Source organism: Callithrix jacchus, chromosome 13, assembly GCF_049354715.1.
Source record: "Callithrix jacchus isolate 240 chromosome 13, calJac240_pri, whole genome shotgun sequence".
Lineage (NCBI taxonomy): Eukaryota > Metazoa > Chordata > Mammalia > Primates > Cebidae > Callithrix > Callithrix jacchus.
In genome coordinates, this window is record NC_133514.1 from 21,974,753 (window position 1) to 21,995,327 (window position 20,575).

Here is a 20,575-nt window from a genome sequence, read left to right on the forward strand (position 1 = left end):
TTCCAACTAGCAGGGACTACAGGTGGCATGCCACCATGCCTGTCTAATTTTTTTTTTTTTTTTTAATTTCTAGTAGAGCTGGGCCTTCGCTATGTTGGCCAAGCTGGTCTCAAACTCCTGACCTCAAATGATCCACCTGCCTTGGCCTCCCAAAGTGTTGGGATTATAGGCATGAGCCACCATGCCCCGCCATTCTGCAGGTTTTTAGTGCCAGTCTAAACAAAGATAAAAACAGTAATGATGTCACCCACAATGAGTGTTTTAGTTTGAACTCTGCAAGCCATTTTCACATTTGTTTAAAGAAAATTGACCTTACTTTTTCATCAAATTTGCAACAAGGATTATATGCCTGGAAGGAGAGCCAGGCCTGGCAAATGCATTGGACAAAGAACAAAAGTTTCCATACTGAACGGGGATGCCTGCTTTTCTGAATTGCTGGAAATAAAGATGTAACAAAATAATAAACCATATGTAATTGTTGTGCCAAGTTTGTGCTTAGCAGTATTTCTCAATTTCCTTGGTTGGGCCTCACAGATACTGTTCTGGTTTATAAGTGTCTGCTGTGGGGATGGTTCCTCGCCCTCGCCCTCTGTCTCGCCCTCTGTCTCTGTCTCTGTCTCTCCCTCTCCCTCTGTCTCTCCCTCTCCTTCTGTCTCTGTCTCTCCCTCTGTCTCTGTCTCTCCCTCTGTCTCTGTCTCTCCCTCTGTCTCTGTCTCTCCCTCTGTCTCTCCCTCTGCCTCTCCCTCTGCCTCTCCCTCTGCCTCTGCCTCTGCCTCTGCCTCTGCCTCTGCCTCTGCCTCTGCCTCTGCCTCTCCCTCTGTCTCTCCCTCTGTCTCTCCCTCTGTCTCTCCCTCTCCCTCTCCCTCTCCCTCTGTCTCTCCCTCTGTCTCTCCCTCTCCCTCTCCCTCTGTCTCTCCCTCTCCCTCTGTCTCTCCCTCTCCCTTTGTCTCTCCCTCTCCCTTTGTCTCTGTCTTTCTTTCTGTCTCTGTCTGTCTCTATTTTCAGCATCTTTTGTCTGATTCTTAAACTGAGGCTGTGGGGTGTTCCACAAAAGTACACTTTGTTTTGTTACGTTTTTGCTTATATCTGTTGTATCATTGAGCCAGGAAGCTGGAAATAAACATCTGTGGGGCTTTGGCAACCAAAGGTCTCAGCTCTCTGTAGCTAAAGGAACGCCTTACAAACCTGATTGTGTTATAGGCTTTTAATAGGGATAAGCAATGTTCATTAAAAGCTGAAGCCAGATATAGATGATGGGGCGATGAAGGCAGCAAACCACCTTGTATGTACCTATGCAACAACCCTGCATGATCTTTACATGTACCCCAGAATCTAAAGTATGATTAAAATTTAAAAAAGGCTGAAGCCTCCTTAGAATGGCCATTCCACAGGATAATTGCATTTATGTCAATCTTGAGACCCATTACCTTAGTGTCAAGAAAGAGTCCCCACTCTTTTTTCTGTATAGAAAAAATTAATATTTAAAAAAATGACTATGACAAGGCCCATGGTATTTTCACCATGCCCTGGGTCATACATAAAGGGTTTGAAAGCTAAGAGGAACAGACTAGAAAAACAACATCTAGAAAAAAGTTAGACATGATTGATTAAATGATGAGTTTTGAGTTCTCTACTTTTTGCTCTTTTTATTAAGAAAACGTGCATCATGAATCTTTAATAGCGGAACTGGAGTGGGAGTGGTGGGAATGGAAAATCTTAATTAGGTCTGGTCCAGTTCTTTTCTAGAGAGACAGGATCTCACTCTGTTGCCCAGGCCAGGGTGAGATGGCATGACCATCACTGTAGCATTGAACTCCTGGGCTCAAGCGATCCTCCTGCCTCATATTTGCAGGAAGCTAGGACTACCGGAATGTACCACTATACCCAGCTAATTTTTAGTTTTTAGCCATGGAGTCTTGCTATCTTGTCTAGGCTGGTTTCAAAATCCTGGCCTGAAGCAATCCTCCCACCCCAGCTTCCCAAAGCACTGGGATTACAAGTGTGAGCTACTGTGCCTGGCCCTCCTGCGTATTTTATATCCATGAGGATTTAGGGATTCTCCCAAGTGTTGTCATCTCTACCTAACAAATAATACTCAACTTGAAAGGCTATGCAGAAACTTATCTGATTCCTCCAACCAGATGACCTTTCTCTCCCCTGAACTACAGCAGTGTTTTGTTGATATCACTAATGACTGCTCACATTTCTCTGACATAAACATTGTTTTTAGAACTGTCCTTGCCCCTTTCCATTGCCCTGGTAAGGACAGGGATCTCAACTGACCCTTCTCTTTGTCTCCTGTGACAGCTCGCATGGTCCCTTCCATGAAGGAAGCATTTAATAGATACTTGATGATTACATGGATGCAATTCACATTATTTGTAACATTATTTACTGAATTTTAGAAAAGTTATCGTCTGTGTTAATAGTACAGTGTAGCCTGGCATGGTGGCTCATGCCTGTAATCTCACCACTTTGGGAGGCCAAGATGGGTGGATGGCTGGAGCCCAGGAGTCCTAGACCAACCTGGGCAACATTGGAAGACTCTGTCTCTACCAAAAGCAAAAGAATAGCTGGTCATGGTGGCATGCATCTGTAGTCCCTGCTCCTTCAGAGACTGAGGTGGGTGGATGGCTTGAGCCCTGGAGTTAAAGACTGCAGTGAGCCTTAATCCAGGCTGGTTTCAAAATCCTGGCCTGAAGCAATCCTCCCACCCCAGCTTCCCAAAGCACTGGGATTACAAGTGTGAGCTACTGTGCCTGGCCCTCCTGCGTATTTTATATCCATGAGGATTTAGGGATTCTCCCAAGTGTTGTCATCTCTACCTAACAAATAATACTCAACTTGAAAGGCTCTGCAGAAACTTATCTGATTCCTCCAACCAGATGACCTTTCTCTCCCCTGAACTACAGCAGTGTTTTGTTTATATCCAGCATGAGCAAGAGAGAGAGAGAGAGACACTGTCTCAAAATAAGTATATAAAAATAGTACTATGTAATAATGATTTTCAGGAGCATCTCCCATGCCGCCTTTCCTGCAGAACAGGGTGGGTGTGGCATGAGCAGGTGGTGCCCCTGCCCTTCTTGCACAGGTGCTTGCTTCAATGTAGGTCACTGTTGCATGAGATGGAACTCTGATGGTCTTCGAGATTTTTGTAATGCAGTGATAGTAATTTCAGCAGTTGTTGCAGCTTCACGTGAGTGTAATAAAAAGGGTCATATTCCAACTTACCTTTCAGGTGGAGGAATTTTATGCCTCTCCTGGGCAGCCTTGAATTGAGCCTTGTTTTATGTCAGGATAGTAGCGTTCAGTCTAAAGAGGGGATCAAGAAACTCTATTCACCAGAGACATCTTGCAGCCTTATTTTGGGAAGAATCTTGTATTGTTTAAAATTTTTTTCAGTCCTGGGAATATGTCTGGTATCAGTAGCTGAAATTAGAACACTAGTGTATTTAATCATATTTTCAGCTACTGGAAAATTGCAATTTAAAAATATCTTAGGAGGTTTTGAGATTTCTCCCAAATGTATTTGCTGCCCTTTGAAGAGTGACTTTGCAGGTTAGAACTTCGCCAAGTTGTATCCAGAGTCTTTCTGGTAAGTTCCCTGGTGCAGAAAAATGTTCCTCCTGCTTGCAGCCCTGTGTCCACAACTGTGAAATCTATGAAATCTGTTGTCCCCAGACCTAATGTCCTCCTCTACTGTGCCAGGACACTGGGCTGAGCCTTTCACATACATTACCTTTTTAAATTTCCCAGCATCCCTAATGGAATCTGCACCACTTTGTTTAAATGGCATTTTAGAGAGAGTTTTACAAATTTACTACAGTTGTCTTTTTCTGAAAATAAATGGATCTGGTGAAGTAAGAATGTGAGTTATTTTGATTTAAAATTTGGGAAGTGCAAATTTAGAGGGAAGAGATGAGGAGTCTTGAGTTCTGGATGGTAGTTGACTATGCTTTTTACCAGCTCTGTACTTGTATATAAACACCAGATATTTATTTCTTGGTGGTTAGGTTTTCTCATCAGTAAAGTGATGTTAATGCCACATTTCTCTCACTGATACATTTTTTTTCTTTTTTATTATTGTACTTTAGGTTCTGGGGTACATGTGCAGATCATGCAGGATTGTTGCATAGGTACATACATGGTGAGGTGGTTTGCTGCCTTCATCCACCCATCACCTATATCTGGTATTTCTTCCCACCTTATCCCTCCCTACCCCCTATTGCCCCTCTCCTGCCTGCCCTCTCAGTTGACCTCAGTATGTGATTTGTAGTTCTCCTTGAAGAGATCTTTTTCCTCCTTTGTTAGTTGTATTCCTAGGTATTTTATTCTCTTCGTAGCAATTGTGAATGGGAGTTCAATTTTGATTTGGTTCTCTGTTTATCTGTTATTGGTGTATAGAAATACTTGTGATTTCTGCAAGTTGATTTTGTATTCTGAGGCTTTGCTGAGGTTGCTTATCAGTTTAAGGAGATTTCGGGCTGAGACGATGGGGTCTTCTAAATATACAATCATCTCATCTGCAAATAGAGATAATTTGACTTCCTGTTTCCCTATTTGAATACCCTTTATTTCTTTTTCTTGCCTGATTGCTCTGCCTAGAACTTCTAGTACTATATTGAATAGGAGTGATGAGAGAGGGCATCCTTGTCTTGTGCCAGATTTCAAAGGGAATGCTTCCAGTTTTTGCCCATTTGGTATGATATTGGCTGTGGGTTTGTCATAAATAGCTTTTATTATTTTGTGATACATTCCGTTGATACCTAGTATATTGAGGGTTTTTAGCATAAAGGGTTGTTGAATTTTGTTGAAGGTCTTCTCTGCATCTATTGAGATAATCATGTGTTTTTTTGTCTTCGGTTCTGTTTATGTGACGGATAACATTTACAGACTTGCATATGTTGAACTAGCCTTGAATCCCTGGGATGAAGCCTGCTTGATCATGATGAATAAGCTTTTTGATGTACTGTTGCATTCTGTTTGCCAGTATTTTTTTTTGAAGATTTTTGCATCAGTGTTCATCATGGATAATGGCCTGAAGTTTTCTTTTTTTGTTGCATGTCTGCCCAGTTTTGGTATTAGGATGATGTTGGTCTTATAAAATGAGTTGGGGAGGATTCCCTCTTTCTGTATTGTTTGGAATAGTTTCAGAAGGAATGGTACCAGCTCCTCTTTGTATGTCTGGTAGATTTTGGCCATAAACTCGTCTGGACCTGGGCTTTTTTTAGTTGGTAAGCTATTAATTCCTGCCTCAACTTCAGCCCTTGCTATTGGTCTATTCAGGGTTTCAACTTCTTCCTGGTTTAGTCTTCGGAGAGTGCAAGTGTCCAAGAATTTATCCATTTCTTAGCTCACACTGATTTTATATTAATTCTGTTACAGGCACTATGCTGAGTATGTCATGGGGATTCTGTAAGACAGGACTTTCTGTGCTCCCCATGTCTGGGAGATAAAAGCTTTGAGAAACCAAACAACTGCATGGCTTAAATGGTCTGAACCTTGGAGCCTGTGCTGTCGACCACTCAACTGTACTGCTAGGAGGAAGGGAAATACGAGATGTGGACGCACCTGACAGAGTTAGAAGAAATGGACATGTGAAATCTTACTATGACTTAGGGATTGGTAGAACAGGTGCTTTCCTGTGTAGATAATTTGAAAAATGCAACCAGAGCTCTGTTTCCAAAGTCCCCAGCTCTTATCTGTCATTTTTGCAGGCAGAGCGAAGTTACCAAGTTCATGAAACCAAACTTACCTTTATCATAAATCTTATCTTACATGTTTTCTCAGTGGCAGCTCCATCCTCTGAAATGCACACGTTAAACCCTGGGACTAATTTTTTTTTTTTTTGGAGACAGCCTCATGATGTGATCTTGGCTCGCTGCAGCCTCTGCCTCCTGGGTCCAAGCGATTCTCCTGCCTCAGCCTCCTGAGTAGCTGGGATTACAGGCACTACCACGCCCAGCTAATTTTTGTGTTTTAAGTAGAGACAGGGTTTGACCATGTTGGCCAGGCTGCTCTGGATCTCCTGACCTCAAGTGATCCACCCAACTCAGCCTCCTGAAGTGCTGGGATGACAGGCGTGAGCCACCATAACAGTCCCCTGGGCCCTAGTCTTGATGGATGGCCTTTCATTTTTTTGGTCATGTGATTGGTGTTCTTCCTCTATCAATTTAGTGCTATGGCCTAGATTCAAGGCCTCCCTGGCCTGTATTTAGAACACTGTAATAGCCTCATATCTGGTGTCCCCAGTTCCAGTCTTTCTTCTCTAGTTCATCTCAGCACTGTTTTTTTTGCTAAAATTTAATTCTGATCATGCAAGTCTGCTGTTTAAAAATCTTAGACAGCTGGTTAGCCATTGCCTATAAGACGAGATTTCATCCTATCAATTTAAGTTTTCTGCCTTGAGATGAAGGCCCTTTGCTATGATGTCTTCCCCAACACCTTCCCCAACACCTCGTGTCTTCCCCAACACCTTGCCCTTACATTTCAGCATGGTGCATTGAATAGGCCTTGTGCATTTCCAGGTTAATCTCTCCGCCATGATGAACACACATCTGCTAAAGCACCTCTGCAGATTATAGAGAAGCTGTAAGAGACTGTGATTAAAAGCACACACAGCACTGGCCTAGAGACCCAGATCTGCTGTGGCATTTGGACAGGTTAATAACCTCTGTCTCAATGTCCTTTTCTGCAAAATGGGTATGACATTAATGGAACCTACCTCATAGGAGGTATCAGAAAAGTAAGAGGAAGATACAGATAGCAAGGGGTCCCAGTTAGGAGTGGAAAGTCTACTGAAAGAGGATGGAATGTTTTAAGACTGATGCAGAGAGAACATCTTAGTGGAATATTCTACAGTGTTCAGCTGTGAAGTTTGGATTAAATAACTGTCCTGGGCCATGTATTTGTGTGTAGAAACAGGACAATTTCTACTCCACATACATTTCTTTATAGGCAGGACATCTTGAAATGTTTTTAGCTAGTACCATGATAATCCGCCTGCTAGCAGGGATTGCTGACTACTAGACAGGATTGGCAGCAGGTGCCAGGAGTGAGGGACTCCGGGAAAGGAACCCATCGGCCTGGGGAGGCCGAAGCCAGAGCCTTAAAAATACTGTCAGACATATCATCTGTAGGTCTTTCTTTTACCCAGAATAACAATGCATTTTGTATTTATGTGTTACTTGGCTTCCGTTAGTTATTTTTCCCTGCATTTTTGGTTCCATTTTTATATTCAGATACATGGCACAAAGAGTGAAGCCTCGGTTGATGTAGCTTCATGGAGTTTCTAAAATAATTCTGCACAATACATGTGTTCTGTCGTCCAGTTCTATAGTATCCACTTTCTAAAAGAAAGCCCCTCATTTGTGTGCTCATGTCTTCTCTGTAGGTGGGGAAGGAAGAGAGCTGAGAGGAGTTAGCCTGTTTATTTTGTCTTAGCTAAAAGTAACAGTTTCATTCTTAACCCCCCTCACCTCAAACATGCCAGTAAAACACATCCAAGTACTCACCACAGTGGGTGCCGGCACCTTTCACTGTAGGCTGTTTCCAGGTGTCCTTCCTTGGGACTGTGCTGGGGATTGGGGTGGGATGGGGAAGCCACTGTGCAGACTCTGCTCTTCCATGATGCCTGGGGCAGACCAGGCTTCTCCATCATGCTGGCTGGTGCCAAGGATTGTGGGTGGAGAGGCCAGAATGTTACCCCTGGGAGAAGGGAGGATACAGTTGCCTATAGCCTATTAGATGACCACAAGTGCCCAAGAAGATGAGCTTTAATTACTAGGCTGTCACTGTTTGCACCAAAGCAGAGCGTCTGTCTCACCCAGGGGTGCCTAAGGTGCAGAGGAGCAGGAGGGTTCCATGCATCCTCCAACTCTCACCTTCACATCAAAGCATGATTTTGCACTTCACAAGACAGGTATCAGCACCAGTGGTTCTCTTCAGAAGCGATGTTTTGTCTTATTTCCAGGGTTCCGGCTGTGTGTTTTCTCAACTTTCCTGTTCTTTGTGTCTTGCCCTGCTGTGGGTATTGCCTCCTCTGTGCTGGTGTTGTTTAATTCTGTATATATAGAGAAGCTCTGTCTACTTTCTGTAATGTAAGGCTGATGGATGCACATCATTGTGGTGGTGCTTCAGGATAGGGGGTGTACTAGCTGTGTGGGCAAGTCACCCAGCCCTGCTGAATCCTGGTTTCCTAGTCTTAGAGAATGGGGGTCAACAACACACCACTAAAGTTATTTTGAGGTTTAACTGAGAGAGCAAGTGATGGAGAAGGTCCCAGGATTCTCTAGTAGTATGTGGTAGACCCCTACCCCCAGGACTGCTAGAGAGGACTGAGTCACTACCTTGGACTCAAAGTGAACACTTTTACCCATATCTATTAATGAATGGGGCTTTCCATAATGCTTTCTTGTGGGAGATCTATGTCTAAAGAATGTTTTAAAACCACTGGCTTGTACCTGGTTAAGGCATTTGGTAAACATTGTTTCTCATCCTTACTTTCCCTCTCCTATCTGCTCATAATGTACATGGATCATTTTATCCGGAAGGAGAGAGCTTCGTTTTTCTTCTCAGTACTGCTTTTCACTGTAAATAAGTTGAGCCTATTTGGCTGTTGGAGCCACCTTAGCCTTCCCACCACAGAGTGTGGTGAATCACACCTCTGACCCAGCGTTGTGGGTGTTGTCTACGCTCAGCACCTCTGCCTGCAGTCTGCTAAGGGCCTGCACTGATGGCTTAGGTAGAAGAGAAGCAGCTAAATTGTCTGGGGTATAACCCTGTGGGGTTGGCCATGACATGCCTGGAAAATTTAGGACACAAACACACATGAGGAGTTTAGGAGCAGAGGTTTAATAGAAGAGAAGAGAAAGAGAAACAGCTCTCTACAGAGAAAGGTGCATAGGAGCAGAGAAAGGACTGACTGGCAGAGAATGCACAGGATTTTATATTCTGACTTGAGGAGGTGGTGTCTGATTTACATAGGGCTCACAGATTGGTTTGATCAGGAGTGACGTTTACATAGTATGCAGAGAAGGCTGGTGGCCCTACCCTAATCTTACTATGCAAATGGGTTTTCCAGTTGATGAGTGCCATTTTATCTGCTCCTTACAGTACTGCTTGCTGACAAAGAGAAGGGAAGATGGAGCCGCCATCTTGAACATGTCTAGTCCCTAGATCCTGCTGGTGTTCACCCGTGCAAGCTCTCAGCTTGCTTGTCTAAGTCTGAAGCTCAATTTTACAGGCTGCTCTTTGTTAGAAAATGACTTGGAGCTGCTTTTCATTAAAAAACAAACGAAAAGCCTTACTGAGTACTCTCATATCCTTACTGTCTGCCTAAGTGATTTCTTCTTAACTCCTGTATCAGAAGGTACTTGGCTGGGGAGCCTTGCTGATTTTTAAATTAGGTTCCCTCTTTGTTAATTAACCTCATGCATTTCTCTGAAAGCTGTGTGATGTGACCTCAGAACCTCATCTCCCCAGGTGCTCACTTCCCTGTCTTGGAGTCTCCCCCAGTGCCAGAGCTGGCTTCTGACAGTACAGGAGGATGTTAGTTTGAAACGGGGCCTAAGGCCATTACATGGGCATCTACTTCTATAGTGCTCTAGAGCAAAGAAGAGAGAACCCAGTGTAATATGGTTTGGCTGTGTCCCCACCTAAATCTCATCTTAAATTGTAGCTCCCATAATTCCCATGTGTTGTGGGAGGGACCTGGTGGGAGATAACTGAATCATGGAGGTGGCTTCCCCTATACTGTTGACCTGAAGTCAATAAGTCTCAGGAGATCTGAAGGTTTTGTAAGGGAAATCCTTTTCACCTGGCTGTCATTCTCTCTTGCCTGCCATGTGAGACTTGGTGTTTACCTTCTGCCATGATTGTGAGAACGGCTCTGTGGAGCTGTGAGTCTATTAAACCTCTTTCTCTTTATAAATTACCTAGTCTCAAGTATGTCTTTATTAGCAGCATGAAAACAGACTAATATAGTGTTTGGCAGGAGACCCTTCCATAGTGATGCCACCATCGGTTTAACCCACCAAGAAATGTTCTCTTTTTCTTCTTTTCTTTTTGGTGGTGGTAGTGGGGGATTGGAGGGGAGTTGGGGGTTTGGATAGGGGGATGGAGTTTCACTCTTGTTGTCCAGGCTGGAGTGCAATGGTGCGATCTCTGCTCACTGCAACCTCTGCCTCCCAGGTTCAAGCAATTCTCCTGCCTCAGCCTTCCAAGTGGCTGGGATTATGGGCATGCACCACCATGCCCAGCTAATTCTGTATTTTTAGTGAAGACAGGTTTCTCTGTGTTGGTCAGGCTGGTTTTGAACTCCCAACTTTAGGTGATCTGACTGCTTTGGCCTCCCAAAGTGCTGGAATTACAGGTGTAAGCAACCACGCCTGGCCCTCTTTTTCTCCTTTCAAAGAACATCATTTGTTAGCGGCTTAAAAATTCCACTAGCCATGATGCTTTTGAGTTGAGATACCTCAAACTCCATATGTGGGTATCAGCTCCTGGCATCTTATACCCACATATCAGGTTTGAGGCATCTCAACTGCAAGGCAACCACCTCTCCAGGTGGGCAGTGGAGCATGGCCAGAACAGGGAATGGAAAACAGAAAATGAGGGTGGCTGTAGATTCCAGCTGGAAATGGGAACCCTAGGAGCAAAGGCAGCACCTGGGCCGCTGGCACTGCCAGGGCTGCTGTGTTCACCATGCTCCCTAGAAAGCGGCCACTTCCAGCATCTGATCCCCTCCTGTGGGCTCCTATCATGTAGGCCCAAGGGGTAATGGGTGATGTTCCTCCAGCCCACCCAGAGACTGGTCTGTGGAGGCCGTGTGGCTGAAGGGCTTAGTGGAATTGCTTAGAAACACTTAAATGTTGTGAAGATATTCTGCCTGGCCCCAATTGCAGGGACAGAGCAAGGCTCACAGTGGGTATTCTGGGATGGGGATTATTTATCAGGATAGTGTGAGTTTGCATAGCTATTGAGAAATGTGTAAATGTAAATCACAGCTACATGAGGGCACAAAAGAACTAGAGAAGCAGGGCTTCATGCCACATTTGAGGGGCCAGGCAAGCTCATAAATAAGATTTATAACTTCAGAAACAAAAAATGGACACATTGGGTGTAGAATGAGGAGCAGGTCTCAGCAAGCAGTTCAGGATTATGAAGCAGGTTGAACAGTATAGCCTAGTGGGTAAGAATCAGACAGAGCTGTGTTTGAAGCCGGGATGGGCTGCTTGCCAGCTCAGCACCTGGGGCAAGTGACTTCATTGCTTTAAGCCTCAGTTTCTGTTTCTTTAGTGGGGATAATAAGATTTAGCTCATAGGATTGTTTTGAGGATTAAATGAGATAATATTTGTAAAGTACTTCATATGATGTCTGGCCCCAAAGTAAATGCTCACTAAGTGCTTGTAATTATGAACAATGGGAGGGTGTTGGGAGGCTGGTTTCATGGGGTTCTCAGTTTAGGGTGAGAACCAGCCCCAAGAGCCCCAAAGGACTCAGGGAAGCAGCCCTCTCTGCAGGGTTTGGCAGCTGACTCAGCACCACATGTGTGCTTGAGACATCTTACAGCTTGGAGAAGGGTCTTTATGCTGTGCATCTGGCTTCAGTAGCATCTCATCCAATGCCCTTCCCTCATTGCACCCTCTGGGGTCCACAACCACCACCTATGCCTACTCCCTCCCTTAGGTCTTCCTGAAGCAAGGGTGGCAGTTGGAAGGAATGGGACTAGAAGGTCTCTGCAGAGACAGGAAGCCCCTCTCAATCAAGCCTTCTCCCCCAAGGTTTGCAAGCAAGTTAAAAATCAAAATCAAACCAAAAGAGGACAGCAGAAGAGCCTTGGGTCTATTTCCTGGCGTTTCAGGGTGTGTGATTGTGATCAGTGTGCTTTCACTTTCTGATTAGCAGGTGCCAGTTCCTTTTTGCCACATTTCCCTTTTTCCGCTTCAAGGCAGGGACAATGGAATCATAATTCTTTTAAAAGACCAATGAGGAGTTGAGGGGATGGAGGGTTCCTCCCAACTAGGGAATTCCTGACTCTGAAGTCATCCACCAGCCTGTTCGCCTGGGCTGGGTCAGTGCCGGTCCCTAGAGAACACACCCTCTGAGCCTGGAGATAGGGGGACCTCATAGGGAAGACTCAAGGAGCATCTTGAAGGCTGAGCCTAAGTCTTTTAAGAAAGGGAAGTAGATTCTGGGTGGAGTCCTGGCAGTTTGGTCACCTGGCCTGACAGCAGGTGCTGGGTACCCTGAGATGGAGACAGTGGGGTCCAGAGGCAAAAGAGGCACTCTGAGGCTGGATTCCTGAAGGAATGGGGGATCAAGGCATGTTCCTGGCAGTGAGGTCCTGGAATCGGTTGTGGCAAGAGCCCTGTCCCAAGGACGCTTCTAATGCAGTCAGAAGATCAGCTACAGGGAACCTGGAGGTACGTCTCTGGGCGGGGGAGGGAGTCCAGGATGGCCCATCAGGGTGAGAAAATATTATTTTAAAATATTTTATGCTTCATTATTTTATAAATACATAATACTATTATATTGTATGTAACATTTTATTTTTATTTTCTTTTGGAGATGAAGTCTCGCTCGGTTGCCCAGGCTGGAGTGCAGTGGGGTGACCTCAGCTCACTGCAACCTCTGCCTTCCAGGTTGAAGTCATTCTCCTTCCTCAGTCTCCCAAGTAGCTGGGCTATCCAGTTAATTCTTTTTGTATTTTTTTGGTAGAGATGAGGTTTTACTATGTTGGCTAGGGTGGTCTTAAACTCCCAATCTCATGGGATCTGTCCGCCTCACCCTCCCAAAGCACTGAGATTAAAGGTGTGAGCCACAGTGCCCGGCCTGTATTTAATTTTTTAAAATAAATTCATTTACATATTTTGTCTTTGTTCAGAAGTCACTGACTGCCTGGAATGTGCTATTTATGTTTAATTAAAGTTTGGAGACAGCTAATTTTGAGTGTTGAGGAAAGAGGAGGAAAAGCAGCAAAACTGCAGGGGCCACTGAGGCAGCTGCCCACACAGATTGCTGTGTGTGTGAAACCCGAGCCAGTGGTCTATGCAGCTTGGTGTCAGGGCTGGAGGGGTTCAGGAAAGGTTTCAGACCTTTCCACAGCCAACTCCAAATGCTTGGCATTCGGTTGTTGACTTTTCAGTGGGACCCCTGTCTTCCCACTGGGATTTGGCTCAGGCACCTCTTAGCATATACACAGTAATACTGATCTGCTTTATTTGTTGCCTGAACTGGTTTAGTTGCTGTCAGGAATATACTTGAAGATAAAGCACTTGGCCCATATACAGATGCTAAGGAAAGACTGAATGGAAAAAAGAAATCTGCCTTCCAGAAAGAGCCGTGACACCTGAGAACCCTGCTCTGAAACTTCTGAGTTGATGTGGTTTAGGGAGATTATAAGCTATTATGCTCATTTTCAGGTCATTTTGGCTTCTTTGAAAGTATAGTCATGTAATCGATAACATTTTGTCAATGGACTGAATATATGTGGGTGGTTCTATAATTACAATACTGTATTTTGACTGTAACTTTTCTTTGTCTAGTTACGTTTAGATACACAAATACCTTAGATACACAAATACCATACTGTTACAGTTGACTGCAGTATACATTACAACCACATGCTGTACAAGTTTGTAGTCTAGGAGCAACAGGCTATACTGTATCGCCCAGCTGTGTGGTAGGTCTACCGTCTAGATTTGTGAAAGTACACTCCATGATGTTCACACAACAATGGCCTGATGATGCATCTCTCAGAACATTTTTCTGTCATTAAGCAGTGGCATAACTGTGCCTCAGCCCTAAACTAGTGTGTGTGTGTGTGTGTGTGTGTGTGTGTGTGTGTGTGTACAGAGAGAAGTCTGAACATAATGTACTGGGCATAGGAGCTGGGAGCTCTAGGGTTTTTCAGACCTCATAGTGGCTTAGTGTGTCTTTCATTACATTTTGTGATATTTTCCTTTGGTGTTAAGACTTCTGCTGTCATCTTTGTCCCACATTATTGCCCTCCTCCTGTGTCCTGGGTGCCTCCCCCCACCTCTAATATTCAGTGTCTAGTGCATTGTCTGGGCGGGAGGTGATGGAGCCTTGAGTAGGGTGATGGTAGAGGTAGAGATGTGAGAACCGATTTGAGATACGTTTGGAAGAGGAAGCGTGTCGACTTGGTGATACGTCAGTGGCAGATGATGGAGAAGGAAGGGTTAGGGATGATTTTCATGCTTCTGGCTTAAGCAGCTTGATGGATTGTGCTGCAAAGACAATGACTGGAAGGGAGGTACACTTTCTTTGCTTCACCAGTTCTCGGTTAACTTCACCCCTGTGCTGTAATGGTCAGCTACTTCTACGCAACACTCCATTGTTGACTCTGGTGTTTGGGAACAGGGTTCCTCTAAAACATAATTACATTTTAACTTGACAGATTGCCTAAAGTCCTTGACATTAATCAAAAAACAAAACAAAAACCGTTTTTGGATGAATGACCATTTGTTCAAGAATAAAATCTCGGAGGGCTTTGGCAGAAAGCATATTGGGCTTCAAGCCAAAGATGGATTTGAGTCCTAGTTCTATAGCTTGCAGGTTGCATGGTTGTAGACAGATCACATAACTTGTGTGAGCCTCATTTTCCCAAACTGAGAAGTGATTATAGTAATGTGTTTCTGATGTCACAGAATTATTGTATCATAGGAGATAAGGCATATTAAGACATTTTATACAGTGAAAAATAGTGTATGATTGAGAAATAGCATTTTTATATAAATCTGCAGTCTGTGACCCTGTGAGTTAGTTATCATCTATTGGAATGTAACAAATCATCCCAAAACTTAGCCTAACGTAACAAACATTTATTATCTCACAAGGTCTTAGGAATCCAGAATTCTTGAATTCCAGCATATCTTCACATGGTGGCAGAAAAGAGAGTGTGAAGGGTGAAGTGCTAAGCCGAGCTGAATAGTTTTGGTTCAGGGTTGCCATCAAGCTCTCTGATTTTAGTCATCTCAGGCCTTAACTGTGGCTGCAGAATCCACTTTTAAGCTTTTTCAGGGGACTGCCGGCAGGTCTGCCTCAGTTCCTTGCTGGCTGTTGGTCAGCTGAAGGCTTCAGTTCCTCATCCATGGGTCCCTCCTCAGCGCTGCTCACAACACAGTAGCTTGCTTGGGAAAGAGGGCACCCAAGACAGAAGCTGCAGCCTTTTACAACTTAATCTGAGGAGTGCCATACCACTTCTTCTGCCATATTTGTTGGTCACTGATATGGTGTGGCTCTGTGTCCCCACCCAAATCTCATTTTGAATTGTAAGCCCCAGTATTGGAGGAGGGACCTGGTGGGAGGTGACTGGATCATGGGGGCAGATTTCCCACTTGCTGCTCTCATGATACTGAGTGAGTTCTCACAATATCTGGTTGTTTAAAAGTGTGAAGCACCTCTCCCTTCACTCTCTTCTGCCACCATGTGAAGATATGCTTGCTTTCCCTTACGCCATGATTGTACGTTCCCTGAGGTCTCAACAGCCATGACTCCTGTACAGCCTGTGGACCTGTGAGTTAATTAAGCCTCTTTTCTTTATAAATTACCCAGTCTCAGGTAGTTTTTTATAGCAGTGTGAGAACAGAATAATACACTCACACACATTAAGCCCCCAGTACAGTGTGACAGCAGCACATAGTGGTATGAATAATAGGAGCCAGGGACCATTGAGGGCCATCTTGGGACCTGGCTACCACACCTCGTATACAGGAATTCAACTGAGGTAGAGAGAATTCTAAATGAAGCCCTATGTTCAAATAAAGTTTACAGTGCTGAGTTTATATCCATTTTTTAGAGCATTTGAAAACTCTGAATAAGAATCCTTTCCACACACATCCAGCATGGCATGTTTATCTGAGAGATATGACTTCATTTTATGCTCTGTTGGTACAGCTAATCCTTTGACTGAAGGTTAGTTTGTGCTCTCGTTGTCAAAAAGCTGATTGTATGTGCCCGAGTGGAATAGACTCACACTGCGGCAAAAGGGCTTAGGTCTACCACTTCCTGACCCCATAGACACTGCTTGATTTTTTCACCATCAACACTTTTGGCTGTGTCTGCACATGGGGTGGGGATGTCTTGCAGAATTTATTGCCGTTCCTTGAATAGTTTCCTTTATCACTTACAAGGCCTGTCATTGTAGCATGTAGTGCTGCCTGACCTGGCCTCGCCATGAAGCCACCGTCCTTTCTGCCTGCTGCTGACCCTGACGGTGTTTCATCAGCAGAGCTTGTCCTTGAGTCTTTCTTGGTTTATGAGCTTCTTGTGCACATTAGTGGACATATCTTGGCAGAGTACACAGCTCTTGGGACCAACATGTTCACTGAAATCTGCAGAATGAAATGCTTACATCCAAACTCAGAGCAACTTCTGTCCTAGTCACAGCAATCCCAGGAGGCACTCTGGCCGCATTTGGGTTAAGTGTTAGGCTCCGAACAAAACCTGACCTGCCTTAGTTTTACCTTCTGAGATGAAATGGCAAACAGTATCTGTAACTACTCGCATATCTTATCTTGACAAATATTGAGTACTTATAAAATTGATCTTAATCTTTTTGTCATTTTTCAAATGTATTATATTTGTACTTTTCAAATCCTCTTGTCTCCTACTCCTCACCCGTACATTTGCTCGGTGGGAACGTGGCATTAACACTTTATATCTATTTTAATGATATTTGTCTGTTTGGAGCTCAAATTACAGTTATTTGAAAGGACATTAGTTCTTCTTCAAGCTAGTAAGTTTGCTGGGGCTGGGATGTGTTCTTGGTTTACCTTTTCATCTCTTGTAACTTTTTATACAGTGCGTTGAACATACTAGGTGCTTCATGCCTGTTTGTTATATGGATGAATAAAGACAAAATCCTAGATAGAATTGACTGTGACTCCTCTGTTGTTGGGTCATTACTATGTTATTTGGAGATGTGGAAAAGCCCAGGTTGCTTCCTGGTCTCAGATCGGAGTGAGCCCTAGAAAGCATTGCTTCGCAACAGTGTTTAGCCTTCACAGAAGACCATGAGGAAACCTCCCTGTTGTTTTGTTGCCCAGAGATGGTAAGAATGGCAGGAAAGGCACTGTACTTGGATATCTCCTTCATTCTAATCAGTAAATCCACAGTTTGAGACGTGATGCATCACAGATCCATCACTGGCGGGTTGACCAGGGTTAGGAAAGTATTAGGTAAAGCAATTAGGAAGGATGAGCATTTAAAAACATCAGTGTCAAGAAACCTGATGAGCACAGGGATTTTCTACAGTTAAAAACCTAGGACTGCATATCCCTTCTTCCAAGGGTCTTACAGTTTGTTGCTGACAGGGGCTTCTTGCTCCTTCCCTACTGTCTGTGTTCCACAACTAACCCAAGAGGTTGAGCTAGTCTAAAAATCTGGATGCCTAAGTTCTTAAAATAGTAGCTCAATGCTGCTGTGATCACATAAAGCTGTATTTTCACTGTCATCTCTAACTTCTAGTAATGCTTGGTAATTACACAGTGCTTTCCATCTACAAGTCTGTGAACACGTAAATGTTAACTTTCTAATTCTCCCAGTGCTGCTAAAAGAAGGAGATTGCACAGAGCTTTTGTGGCTTAGGTATACATTGGTCCAGGTATGTGTCATCAAGGTGTTCTTTCCTGAAAGGGGCAGAGGTGGTAGTGACATCCACTTTTTTTTTTTTTTGAGACACAGTCTGACTTCGTTGCCTAGGCTAGAGTACAGTGGTGTGATCTCGGCTCACTGCAGCCTCCTCTTTTCAGGTTCAAGTGATTCTCGTGCCTCAGCCTCCCTAGTAGCTAGGATTATAGGTGCGTACCACATGCCTGGATAATTTTTGTATTTTTAGGAGAGGAAGGCTTTTACCATGTTGGCCAGACTGATCTTAAACTCATGACCTCAAGTGATCCACCCGTCTTTGGCCTCCCAAAGTGCTGGGATTACAAGTGTGAGCTACCTGGCCAACACCCACTTTTAAGGATGTTGTTTTGTGCATCCAAAGGAAAAACCTGAAGTCTTAACAGAAGGAAGAATCCAAAGGATAAAAAGCCTCTCTTAACTTCAAAAAAACAGATACTCCCAGCCTCAGTATAACAAGTTGTCAGGGTTTTGATTACAGATGAGACTGCTGGAATGGTTCACAAATATTTTGTCTGTTAAAGAATGCGGTTTTGTTTCTGACATGTGTTAGCTGCTTCTGACATTTCAAAGGAAAAATTTATCATGGCCTCTTGGGCAGCAATTCATATGAATTTTTGTTATTTCTTTAAAAAATGTTCATTCTTGAAAAAAATGTCTTTTCCACTTTTGCTCCTTTTCTCCAAAGTGTGGAATACCAAATGACATTGAAATTTATACTAGTGAATTTCAGTAAGCCAAACTAGATCTTGAAGAAAAATATAGAACAGAACAAGAGGATATTCTAGTTTTAATTTTTTTTAACTTTAAGTTCTGGTGTACATGTGCAGATCTTGCATGATTGTTACATAGGTATACACATGCCAGGGTGATTTGCTGTCTCCATTCCCCTGTCACCTACATTAGGTATTTCTCCTAATACTATCCTTCCCCAATCTCCATGCACCCTGCTATCCCTCCCCTCACCCCACCACCAACAGACTCTAGTGGGTGATGTTCCCCTTCCTGTGTCCATGGGTTCTCATTGTTCAACACCCACTTATGAGTGAGAACATGCAGTGTTTGGTTTTCTACTCTTCTGTCAGTGTGCCGAGAGTGATGGTTTCCAGCTTCATCCATGTCTCTGCACAGGACATGAATTCATCCTTTTTTATGGCTGTATAGTATTCCATGGTGTATGTGTGCCACATTTTCTTTACCCAGTCTATCTTTGATGGGCATTTGGGTTTGGTCCAAGTCTTTGCTATTGTAAACAGTGCCTCAGTGAACATACATGTGCATGTGTCTTTATAATAAATAGATTTATAATCCTTTGGGTATATACCCAATAATGGGATTGCTGGGTCAAATGGAATTTCTATTTCTAGATCCTTGAGGAATCGTCACACTGTCTTCCACAATGGTTGAACTAATTTACACTCCCACCAACAGTGTAAAAGTGTTATTTCTCCACATCCTCTCCAACATCTGTTGTCTCCAGATTTTTTAATGATTGCCATTCTAACTGGTGTGAGATTGTATCTCAATGTAGTTTTGATTTGCATTTCTCTAATGACCAGTGATGATGAGCATTTTTTTCATATGTTTATTGGCTACATAAATATCTTCTTTTGAAAAGTGTCTGTTCATATCTTTTGCCCCCTTTTGAGGTGGTTTATTTTTTTTCCTAAATATTTGTTTTAGTTCTTTGTAGATTCTGGATATTAGCCATTTGTCAGATGGGTAGCTTGCAAATATTTTTCCCATTCTTTTGGTTGCCAGTTCACTCTAATGGTTCTTGCTTTTGCTGTACGGAAGCTCTTAAGTTTAATTAGATCCCATTTGTCTATTTTGGCTTTTGTTGCTGTTGCTTTTGCTGTTTTAGTCATGAAGTCCTTGCCTATGCCTATGACCTGAATGGTATTACCTAGGTTTTCTTCTACAGTTTTAATGGTGTTAGGTCTTATGTGTAAATCTTTAATCCATCTGGAGTTAGTTTTTGTATAAGGTGTAAGGAAGGGGTCCAGTTTCAGCTTTCTGCACATGGCTAGCCAGTTTTCCCAACACCATTTATTAAACAGGAATCCTTTCCCCATTGTTTGTTTTTATCATGTTTGTAAAAGATCAGATAGTTGTAGATGTGTGTCATTACTTCTGAGGCCTCTGTGGTGTTCCATTGGTCTATATCTCTGTTTTGGTACCAGTACCGTGCTGTTTTGATTACTGTAGCCTTGTAGTATACTTTGAGATCAGGTAGCATGATGCTTCCAGCTTTGTTCTTTTTGCTTAGGATTGTATTGTCTATGAGGGCTCTTTATTGGTTCCTTATGCAGTTTAAGGTAGTTTTTCCCATTTCTGTGAAGAAGGTCAATGGTAGTTTGATGGGGATAGCATTGAATCTATAAATTACTTTGGGCAGTATGGCCATTTTCACAACATTGATTATTCCTAATCATGAGCATGGAGTATTTTTCCATCTGTGTCCTCTCTTTTTCTTCCCTTGATAAGTGGTTTGTAGTTCTCCTTGATGAGGTCCTTCACATACTTTGTTAGTTGTATTCCTAGGTATTTTATTCTCTCTTTAGCAGTTGTGATTGGGAGTTCACTTTTGATTTAGCTGTTTGTCTCTTATTGGTGTATAGGAATGCTTGTGATTTTTACACGCTGATTTTGTATTCTGAGACTGCTGCAGTTGGTTATCATATTAAGGAGATTGTGGGCTGAGACAATGGGGTCTTCTAAATATACAGTCATGTCATCTGAAAATAGAGACAATCCAATTTCCTCTTTTCCTAATTGAGTACCCTTTATTTCTTTTTCTTGCCTGATTGCTCTGGCTAGACCTTCTAATACTATGTTGAATAGGAATGGTGAGAGAGGGCACCCTTGGGAGACAGAGACACACACACACACAAAAAAAAACCTTCAAAAATTAATAAATCC

At 43.3% G+C, this 20,575-nt stretch overlaps 1 protein-coding gene across 7 annotated transcripts in view; it reads left to right on the forward strand.

Moving 5' to 3' along the window:
• Positions 1-20,575, forward strand: part of CSGALNACT1 (chondroitin sulfate N-acetylgalactosaminyltransferase 1) — a 364,064-nt gene that overhangs the window by 230,631 nt on the left and 112,858 nt on the right. Inside the window, exon 1 of one of the 7 annotated variants that reach the window (XM_002756885.7) lies at positions 12,042-12,426. The exons of the other annotated variants lie outside the window; for them this stretch is intronic. The gene's annotated coding sequence lies outside the window, so the exon portion shown is untranslated. Of the gene's footprint in view, positions 1-12,041; positions 12,427-20,575 lie in introns of those variants that run through there. 7 annotated transcript variants of the gene reach the window in all.